Source organism: Macrobrachium nipponense, chromosome 12, assembly GCF_015104395.2.
Source record: "Macrobrachium nipponense isolate FS-2020 chromosome 12, ASM1510439v2, whole genome shotgun sequence".
Lineage (NCBI taxonomy): Eukaryota > Metazoa > Arthropoda > Malacostraca > Decapoda > Palaemonidae > Macrobrachium > Macrobrachium nipponense.
The window spans coordinates 55,361,725-55,372,576 of record NC_087205.1 but is presented as its reverse complement, the minus strand read 5'-3'; the positions used below and the strand labels follow the sequence as shown (position 1 = coordinate 55,372,576).

The window sequence follows — 10,852 nt, the reverse complement described above, 5'->3', positions numbered from 1 at the left end:
CCTAAATTCTTACTACTACTTCTACTACTACTACTACTACTGCTACTACCTACTACCTACTACTACTACCACTGCTGCTGCTGCTGCTGCTGCTACAAATAACAGCAGTAGTAGGAGCTTGAATCCTATTCCCCAGAAAGATTGTGATTTTTAACAAATTTGCTGTGTGAGTTGCAACAGTCAACAACTATCTTCAGTTTTTTGCGCACTTCTCAAGCAATTTTCATGATATTCTTCCCCAAATTTTCGATTTATTATCTGTCTTGCAGACAAAGTATTGGAGACGTATTGTTTTAGTATTATTAGTACAGACTTTTACCAAACTTAGGTATAGTAGGATTCATTGCTCTCTTTATTGCATGGCTATCATTCAAACTTCAGCACCGCCTTCATGAAACCATGAAAGCTACCTTCACGGGATCCGCAACAGATGAAGTCGAAACAACTTTGAAAAGTTGAGCTGATCTGGATGCAGCGATCTGCTGAAAACCGAACGCATCACGTTTTACCTTAAAACCGGGGTTTGTTCGAAAGGTTGTAAATATCTTCTTTTACGACCTGGATTCTAAGCCCGAGGAGGAAGATCAATTTTTTTTTTTTTTTTTTTGCTCTTCATTCTTTCTAACAAGGCAAGTTGTGAGAAAGGTTGTAAATCTCATTCTTCACCCCTTCCCCACTCCCTCCCTTTGTGCGCTTTCTGTAGTTGAGAAATGGAGGGAACTTTGTATCTTAAGAAAGTCTAGAAAAAATATGGAAGAAGTAGGTGAATTCGTGATGTTTATGACTATATTTATGGTACTTTTTGAAGGAGAAAGCCTATTCAGGTTGGTTTAGAATAAAACCGACAGGTACGGCTTGTCAGTATATTGGCTAGTACATTCTTCCTCTAATAATATTCCGCGGATTAGTGAGGAATTAGGGACACGCTGGGGTGAAGCGGAGTGAACTATGCTGCAGTGAATGATTTCGGGATAAAAAGGATTTCTTACGGGGAAGGGCATGAGCGAGATGTAAATACCATTTTTTGCTGGTAGAGCAAACCATTATATCTCCTTTAGATTTAGGCATCAAAAAGGGCCTTACATACTAATCGGATATCGTGCTTGGTGGGTATTTTGATTAGAAAAATGCTCCTCTGTATGACTGACCGACATTAGGTGACCCTTTATATCCTTTCTGTATATGCAGTTGGCATTTGATTTCATAAGTGACAATAGCAAGCAATATATAATTTTTAAGTCTTGTTGTTGGTGATGGTTTTGATTAAATTACAGAGTCCTGGGATGATTAATAATTTATATGTTTTAATATGATATGAATGAAACACAAACCTCAGGGAAAATAAGAACAGAATTCTAATAAGACTAGGTGGCTCTGATTATTTGTAAGATAGATGATAAGCCTACTTTTGCCTTGACAAAGCACTGTGCATTGTGAATCTCACTCTCACGAAATATGTCCTTGATTTCATGATATTCACTTGAGTACTTGGTACCAATGTTTTGTTGTAGGGCACATCACCTGCAATTCACGAAGGTCAACTCTCAATCACTTGTAACGACCCTCACTCAGAGGCTTCCAAATTACTGGGAGGTACCATACCAGGGTAATCAACGCGTGTATGGTTTCCTAGTTCGCTATGGAGTTGTACGTATTACCATCGGTCGTGACTTAATCGTCATATTTATATAAGTAAAGGAGATAACCACTGTTAATTAAGAGAGGGAGACGGATGCTTTTACTTTCGAGTTCAGATTACAGAGAAAATATCTGTAAAAATAGAGGGTCAAAAGCAAAAGGTTATTGTGCGGTGGTGGTTGTAGTGGTGTTGGGGGTTGGGGGTTGGAAGCTTGGAAACACATACTCTAGTTATAGATAATTATTATGGTGTTGTAATGTGCGCCTTAGCCTATCGCTAATGATAGTCACATACGGGGAGATTAGCCTCCGGAAAATGATTGTAGAAGTCATTATTTCTGCTCGGTACCACTTTTTTCTCTTTTTTTCTCTCTCTCTCTCTCTTAATATCAGCAAGTAACGAGATTTATCGATAACTTCGGACTAGACCAATACAGCGGAGGTCCCTAGACGGCCACATGTGGTTGAAATTCTTCAAAAGAAATTTAACAACTTCAAAATTAAATGTTTTTCTTTTTCCTTATTTAACTATATACGATGCCATGCATTTCGGTTGGCATCTAATGAAAGGTAAATGAGATTTTACCCAGTTATGTAAAGCTTGATAATCCTAGGAAAGCGACATGTGAGCAGTGTCACTTTTATTATTATTATTATTATTATTATTATTATTATTATTATTATTATTATTATTATTATTATTATTATTATTATTACTGAAAAGGAGCAAACATTCATACGAAACAAGCTTAAAAACCTTTTAGACTTGTAAATAAAGATGCCACAGAATACATTTCCTACATATGTAATAAGAATAAAAATGATTTATCCTTTAGGTATACTGCTCTTGAGAAGGATCTTTGTTTGACTGAGTTTATGATACGTTGTATTTATTTACCATATTTTTGTGTACCTGCCAGACTTGCCAGATAAGTTGCTACTTGAAGAAACACCATTTTTTACCTACAGATAACAAGATTTTTACTGATTCGTTTATGTATATTGACAGAATAGACTGCTTCATAAAATGTACAAATGTTCATACTTCTGTTATTTCCCTGCTCAAAAGAGAGGGTGAGAGGGAGCCTTAAGAATAAATAATCTGGTGGATTATACACAGCATCAGGATATAAATTTTTCTAATCATATATATATATACTATATATATATATATATATATATATATATATGTGTGTATGTATATACTTATAATATATACATATATATATATATATATATATATATATATATATCTATATGCTATATATATAAGTATATATATATATATATATATATATATATAGTATATATATATAAACATGTGTATGTGTATGTATATAGTTTATAATACAAAGTCTTGAAGAATATGAGTATTCAACTGGTCGATCAAAAGAATAACCAATCCGCTTGACCGGGAATCCTTATATTGATATTTAGAACATGCTAGCCTGCTTGAGGCTGCGCAAAAAATATCAAGCTCTCATTTTTTGCACCAATGCAGATTTCAATTTCTGTGTTTGTGCCATTTTTGATTTTTTGTTTTTCATGATTTTCATATATTTTTGAATGGAGAGGAAACTTACACCAAAGGAAACGAAAAGGGCTACTGATGTTGATGACCTGACCAACATTATGGAGGAACAGTTCCTTGACGGCTTCCCTGCTGGAAACCTTCGCGTAGATTGTGACACGAAGATTCGTGTGTTCATCCTTGATTTCTCTGTCTTGACGTTTAACTCAAAATCTGTAGCTGTTTGTCTCTCTGTGATGACTTGTCTCACTACAACTTCCCTTTCCGCTGTCTCTGCACCATTGTCCCTGAGTTCTTTTATATATACTACTAGTACATCTCCATATTTCAACGTGTCTGTGTATGACTGCATTGAACTTGTGTGTGTGTGTGTGAATGAAGGTATATCTTTCTCTCTGTTTCTCTCTCTTCTTTGAATTGACATTAAGGAACTAAACTTAATATCTTCTTCATCTTTAGGTGTCTTGACCTTAAGGCCGAACATGACCATTAATCCCATATTTTTGTTGTTCTTTCTTTCAGACTTTAAAAGTGACGAAGCAACGAGGGGGGACAAAGACGCGTCGGAGGGACCTAAGAATATATACCACGGTATAAGACCCCACATTTTTAATATATATATATACCATATATACATATATAAATTTGATACTCTCTCACCGGTTTTTTATATATATATACTTGCATTTCTTTCAACTCTCCCCCTGGGGTCCCCCTACAACAAGGGCTGTGGCCTTTTCATAAAATTTGACCGCTTAGATATTTTCATATTTTCAGTCGATGAAGTAACGCTTTCATTAGTGAAGATGACAATATTTGCACAATAGTGATGTTAAGCACAGCACCTAATATGTGTAAAAACTTGGTAAATATAAAGAACAAATCGCATATTTGATGCTGTAAATCCAGTAGTGAACATATACTGGGTTTTAGCCAGATGACAGTCACTGAAAACATCTAAGCGAATAAAGAAGTCCCTGCTAAACTCTCCTAACATCTAAATAAAACAAAATTCACTACCTGAAGTTTAATTATTTCCAATGACAAACTCGCGTTCATTCAAATGCAGTTGTGGTGTAAAGCGTTCAGTGACCTACATTCTCTGGTCATTATATTTCAGGTAGTGAATTTTATACCCGATTCTTTTACTTCCAGTTTTCAGTTATAATAGAAATGTGATATGCAACTCAGAATAACAGCACTGCACTCACTTGAAAATCTTTGCCTCAAAGATAAGCATAAGCATAGGAATTAAATCTAATGCCGGAGTATAGAACCCAATATTCCATTCGGCACATTTTAACAGCCACAATGACCGATTGACTGATTTAATTCTTACACTTAAGTGGAAAATGAAAAATGTTAAAGTTCATTGTCATTATTGGAAATATGTATGCATGAATTCATTTCCTTTAATATTAGTATTTTCCCAAATCTACTTTAAAAGATAGTGAAAAATATAAAAAAAAAACTCATTTTGATAATAATTACCTTAATAAGAACAGCAACACCACAGGGCTTCCTTATCATTGCAGTACTATTAACTGAAAGGGAATCCCGTGATATGTTTGTTTTTAACGGTGAACTTGAAGCAAAGATTTCCAAATCTTTTTATACAGGACATAGCCACACGGGCAGCTCTCTCAAACAATGGAATCTCAACTCCATTTTGATAAGACTGGCGTATTTCAAGTATTTCCAATTTTAGAGACAACTGTTTATTTTTCTCTTTCAATTCATTTACGAGCTGTCCTCAATTCATTACTAGATTGATTTCGAATCAGACTCTTTCACTCTGTCTCAGTATTTCTGTACTTGAGTTCCTTAATTACTTCTCTTCTTCTTCTTGAGGTAATATCACTTAAAGATATTCCCTCTCTCTCTCAGCCATTACTTTTGTATTTTGGTTCCTCTTTTTTTCATTTTTAAGTAATACTCCGTAAGTTTACGTCTCTCTCTCTCTCTCTCTCTCTCTCTCTCTCTCTCTCTCTCTCTCTGTAAGAGCGAGTTGATTCCTATTCCTTCCACCTCCATTATATTAATTCCTAATTTTATCATTTAAATTCTTTAAATGGTTTATTGTATTTGCTTATTTTGTCTGCTTCCTAGTACTGCACTCTGCGATGTACCTTTATGCCTAATAAATCAAATTTTGTTTAAAATTCTTCTAAGGAAAAACATTCATATTTCTCTAAGATACGAAGTATATTTTTTTGGTATAAAAAATTATGTTAAGTTTCCAACAAAAGCCTATTAACATAGATTTCATACTTTTTCAATGACTCTTTCAGTATATAAGGGATTTTTAATGATAACATTAAAGACATGGACAAGAGTTTTTATTCACTGTGTAAGAGTTTTTATTGCGTTTCTGAATGTTTCCTTTGGGAAATGGATTGACTGAATCTATAAAATTCGTTTTTATGTTTTTTCTGGAGGGGATAAGCTTGGTTCTTGTCTTAAACATTTATGAAGTTTATTGCTTCAGTTTATTGATTTTTTTGCTTATCTTCTTACGGATACTCTACTCTTTGAAAGTAATATGAAAAAATAAGGACACTTTTTCTTTTTATCTCAAAGCCCAGGGAAGATTTGTTTCTTGAATTCTGTTGTCTTATGGATTTTCATACTTTATTTCACTTATATAACTATCAAGATAAGCAATTTGTTTTTGTCATACCTCACAAAAATGTTTAAATTTGAAAATATCCCGGCATATGGTATTTTCCAATTCCTGTTCACGGAAATATCGGAGAGTAAATTTGCTCAAATTGAAGTTTTGCTTGAATTTATTTCAAAGCGAGCTTGCTTTCGTTCCTAGGACGGATTCCATGAAACCAACTTCAATAGTCTTGCAAATGATCTAGAACTGCTTCTGTGAAATAACGCTCTTGCTTATTCTTTTTCATAGCATTGCCATAGAAGTTGACAGAATACTTACGTTCATATATCCTATGTAAAAGTTATCTATATCTGTATCTACTTATACATATATATATATATATATATATATATATATATATATATATATAATATATATTATATATATATATATGTATATATATATATATATATTAATATAATATAATATAATATAACATAATATATATATATATATATAAATATATATATATATATATATTTTTTTTTTTTATATTATATTATGTATATATATATATATATATATATATAATATATATATATATATATATATATTATAATATAATATATTATATTATCACTTAAACAGAATTACATCGAAACCTGTATATTCACTAAGTAACATTTCAAACCTCTATACATTGCTTTCAGAAGAACAAGTATATTTTTGGTATAAAGTAAGTAATTATATATTTCTACATTATACTATATATATATATATATATATATATTCATTATATTTATGTATATATATATATAGATTATATTATATATATATTATATATTCATTATATTTGTGTATATATATATAGATTATGTATCTATACATATATATGGACATGAATGCATATATTTAACCAGTATTTATAACTTCCTATTGATTTGATCTACATAACTTTTATAAAATACATATACTCTTAAATTTTTGGTATATTGATATAAAATTAAGTTAAGGGTTTCCACAAACGAAAAACCAATGTTCAGTTGGAAAGGTCTGTATTTTCAAGCTTCTCTATATGAGGAAAGTCGACGAAATGAATTATTAAAAAAAGTACTTATTCCATCCATTGTACATCAGTCGACTTTAATTGGTCAGAAAGTTGATGATATAATACAAGCAAGGTAAAAATAGTACTTGCTGTGATGTCAGTATCATGACATCTTCCTCTAAAAGGCGTGAATATACGTTAAGTGAAAGGTAGATATGTAAAAAGTAAACCGTTGGCTGTGGATGTATGATTGTTTAGGAAGTGTGAGCAATTAGTACTCGATTTTCCGATCTTTCTACATAAAAGACTGTATTCTCACCTGCTAATGTTTCTCCACATGTCAACGATGTGCTGAAGTAATGAACCCAACGTTTACACTTCGTCGTCCAACCTACGGCATAGCTTGTTTCATCACTGACCCATATATCAAAATTCAGAATTAATTAAGGTATCTTGGTCACAACCTCTAGGTTGTCTAACGTCCATAGTTTAGTTGCGTGATTTGACGTCTGTGATCTCTCCTAGCTAGGTGTGTATGTTTGATTTACAGTGCCAGTGACTACATTTCACTCAAGCTGTAATTTACGGACAGAACCGATCATAATTTTTGAGAGTTATAAGTCACTACGCTATTGTGAGACTACTCTACTTAATCTTCCAGAGAAGCTTAACTCATGTACTGATTCAAAACTCCCAAGTCTTCCCCTTACGTGACAAAATCTGGAGAGATATATCTATAGTGGTGAAAAACATAATCTGTAAAATGTTGGAATTTTGAGAGTTGCTTCCTTGAATACGGGAATAATTCTATATTCTTGCTGATCCCTTCCTGGGAATGGTACGCTGCCAGATGCTGAACTTTACGTATTTCGTTATGACTACCTTATTATGTCTAATGGAAAGGGTATGATAATTTTGTGAATATGAGATACGAAAGCAAGTGTTTAGTCATCGAACGAAGAAAATATTCCCCAAAAACTAGATGAAGGAAGGTGGGGGCAGGTGCCTGATCCATATAGCGCGTAACCGACTTGCCTTTCAAGGAAAGGAGATTGTAAGCATCAGGAAAAACGGCAAGAGAATTCCAGAACTTGCAGTGGAACGTATTCAAGATATTGAATTTTTCTATCAAAGGATTACAGATCTCCAGAAAGTAACTGGTGGATGGTGGAAGAGATGGACCAACAGGTCCCTGACGGTGGGGGAAACTTTCTCATTAAACTTAATTTAGGACAGCGTAAGACAGAACTCTTAAAAAAAATCGCTTTTAGGGGAAAGGAAAATAGAAAGGAGAAAGAAGAACAGAACATTGGTCAAACATATTGCCATACATCGAATTCCTTCAGGGAGGGACACTAAAAACCAACTCCAAACATCAGAATTCTACCACAATATCGACAGAAATTGCATCGTATTGTAGCTGAATTTTTCGAACCTGAAAAGATTACTATCATATCAGAAGATGGTAGGGAGATAAATGTAGAAGAAATATGAAGAGATGAATTTATCAGTAAAATCATGAATAGGAAATTTTGTTTACTTGGAAGGGTCACATGAAAAGGAGGAAAAGAATGAGGAAATAAACTCATGATGGGTATCCTTAGAGATGGAAAAGCGAGTCGATGTTGCATCACCAACAGAACAACGTTTTAATGATAGGCGGCTCATCTGATAGAATCTTATGCCACACTGCCAAATGCCTGTTAGATATCGTAAGGTGACAAAGGGGTCTCAAACTCCTACTACAAAGATGATAAAACAACAGAAAGAAAAGGAAGATCACTGGTAATCTGAAAGGCAAACTGGATTGTCATTTGTCAAGACAGTGGCGAGCCTGCTGTAAGATGTAAGTTCATGGGTAGAGCCACTACTTGTACCAAGAAAGTCTACCCTCGCAGCATTGTAGAGTAAAAGTCCTCCTCCTTCTTCAAGATTATATCCATCCCTTATTTGTAAAACATCTCCCCAAAATACAATTATGATGAAGATTATGCTGAATACATTGCAATTATTTTCATTGTCATTCAGAGACTACCATTCCTTTTCATTTAGCGTAATGCAGCATAACCGAAGCACCTGTATCATTCTGAAATATAGTCGTTCTTCTCCCGGTTGCCAAATGGGAAATATTGCAGATAATCTGAATGGTTGGTTAGGAGGTTAAGTCATACATAAACAGCACAGCACACCATGAATTTTGTCGTTTATTCAAATTTCTGCATGTTACAATTTTATAAGTTATCAGCCTTACCATATCAAATGAAATTTTTATTTTTATTTCATCTGTTTGTACCAACTATAGTTTATGTGTAAAACCTACACTTTCAACCTTGCCATCATCCAGCCTAAGGCAAACCTCTTTTATTACCAGCCCCCATAAAGGGATTTGGAATAAATTCACCATGGCTGTAACTTTGATAAGGTATGTAATGTACCTTATAGGATCAGGACTTGCCACTTCCAATCTCTGATATATTACTGTCAGTTTAACGTTTTGGATCGTACGCTTGTCATATATTACCCGTACAACAAGACATGTTGTATCTCTCTGACAATTCACTAAACTCAAAGTATTTAGAAAACAATCCGTTGCAAGCTCAGCAGCTTGTAGACATTCTTTGTACATACAGAACTAGTATGACAAAATTAGTGAAATGGTAGATAGCATGAAGAAATTAGTTCTTACAGATGAACCTTCATACGTAATCGCTTTGATCCATCCATGTCTTTATAATACATGTATGGCCCAATCACTGATGATCATTTATTTTGATTTGGGTAATGGAAGACTGAGGCAAATATTTCTGTGGCAGTCAGATATGGCAGTTTGTGTTTTAAGTAGTTATACTTGCATACTTTGCACACACACCTATGCATATACATGAACTAATAACGTGGTAATGTTACAGGCATAGGGGAGGAGGAATAAATGAAGATTATAGATAATTCCAGAATAGTCAAATTCCATAGGTTGTGTTTGTGTTCACAGGATGCAAGGATATAAATGGTAAATGGCGAGAAGAAATCTGAAGTTTAGTCAAGGAATAAAATATTATTTATGGAGGTGTAGTCTCAAATTATGAATAGTATACAGAGGATGGATAAGATAGGCAACTTAGAAATTGGGGAGGAAGAGATGGCAAAAATAGAAACAGAGGAATGAACAAGAGCAAATACCCCAGGAAGAATAACTTGTTATGTATGAGAATATATACAGTGAGAAAGTTTAATGAACATGTGGATCTCAGATTAAAAGCGTCAAATGAAGGAATACTTTCTTAAGAAAATGCAATCCTTGGTCGATGGAAATATTACTTTGAAGATTTGTTGAATGGGAGATTAGAGGAGAGGAAAAGATGAATGGCACAATAGTGGAAGGGGTTAGTGTAAGATTTGAAATACTTACGGGAGTAATTATTGATTATACTAGGAGGGAAAAATAAGAGACAAGCAAAGTGAAAGACCAAGGATTTGGTGAGATTATAAGAGAAGTTATGACAGGTTTTTGAAATTAGGGAGTGGCTGAATAGCGTGGTTAATGTATTTCTGGAGAATGGAAAGTCTTCAAAGGAGTTGGAACATTTGTATAAACATGGTATGTTACTTAGTATGTTGGTGAAGAAGCATGGTAGGGCTTAGAAATATAGTTATACAGAGGGTAGTGTTTTGATAGGGAAAGAATGGTGATTTCTTGGACAAGAAAAAAGTTATGAAATAATTGCGTGAGAAATTTGAGGGTGAATGTAGAAAGTTGTTGGGTCTAGCATGAACCTAAGAAAGGAGTTTTCCGAGAACTGTTAGGAATGTAAAGTGGAGGGTATATTATGGAGAAGATAACTAAATGAGAGTAATTAAAGAACTTTACGATACAAGTGAAACATGTGTTAAAAATATGCTAATATAATTTTAATTTGGAACGAAGCTGGATCAAAGCCAAGGATTTCATGTCTTCATACTTCTTTAATACCTTTATGTATGAAGTGACGCAAAAAGTCAGGAAATGGTCTTGAGATATAGATTGAAGTTTGTGAGA

At 33.6% G+C, this 10,852-nt stretch overlaps 1 long non-coding RNA gene across 2 annotated transcripts in view; it reads left to right on the top strand.

The window, feature by feature from the left end:
- The window catches only part of LOC135225005 (uncharacterized), a 604,582-nt gene that overhangs the window by 515,600 nt on the left and 78,130 nt on the right, over positions 1–10,852 (top strand). The window contains exon 3 of one of the 2 annotated variants that reach the window (XR_010316869.1): positions 3,692–3,760. The exons of the other annotated variant lie outside the window; for it this stretch is intronic. This is a non-coding gene — a long non-coding RNA (uncharacterized LOC135225005). The remainder of the gene's footprint in view (positions 1–3,691; positions 3,761–10,852) is intronic. 2 annotated transcript variants of the gene reach the window in all.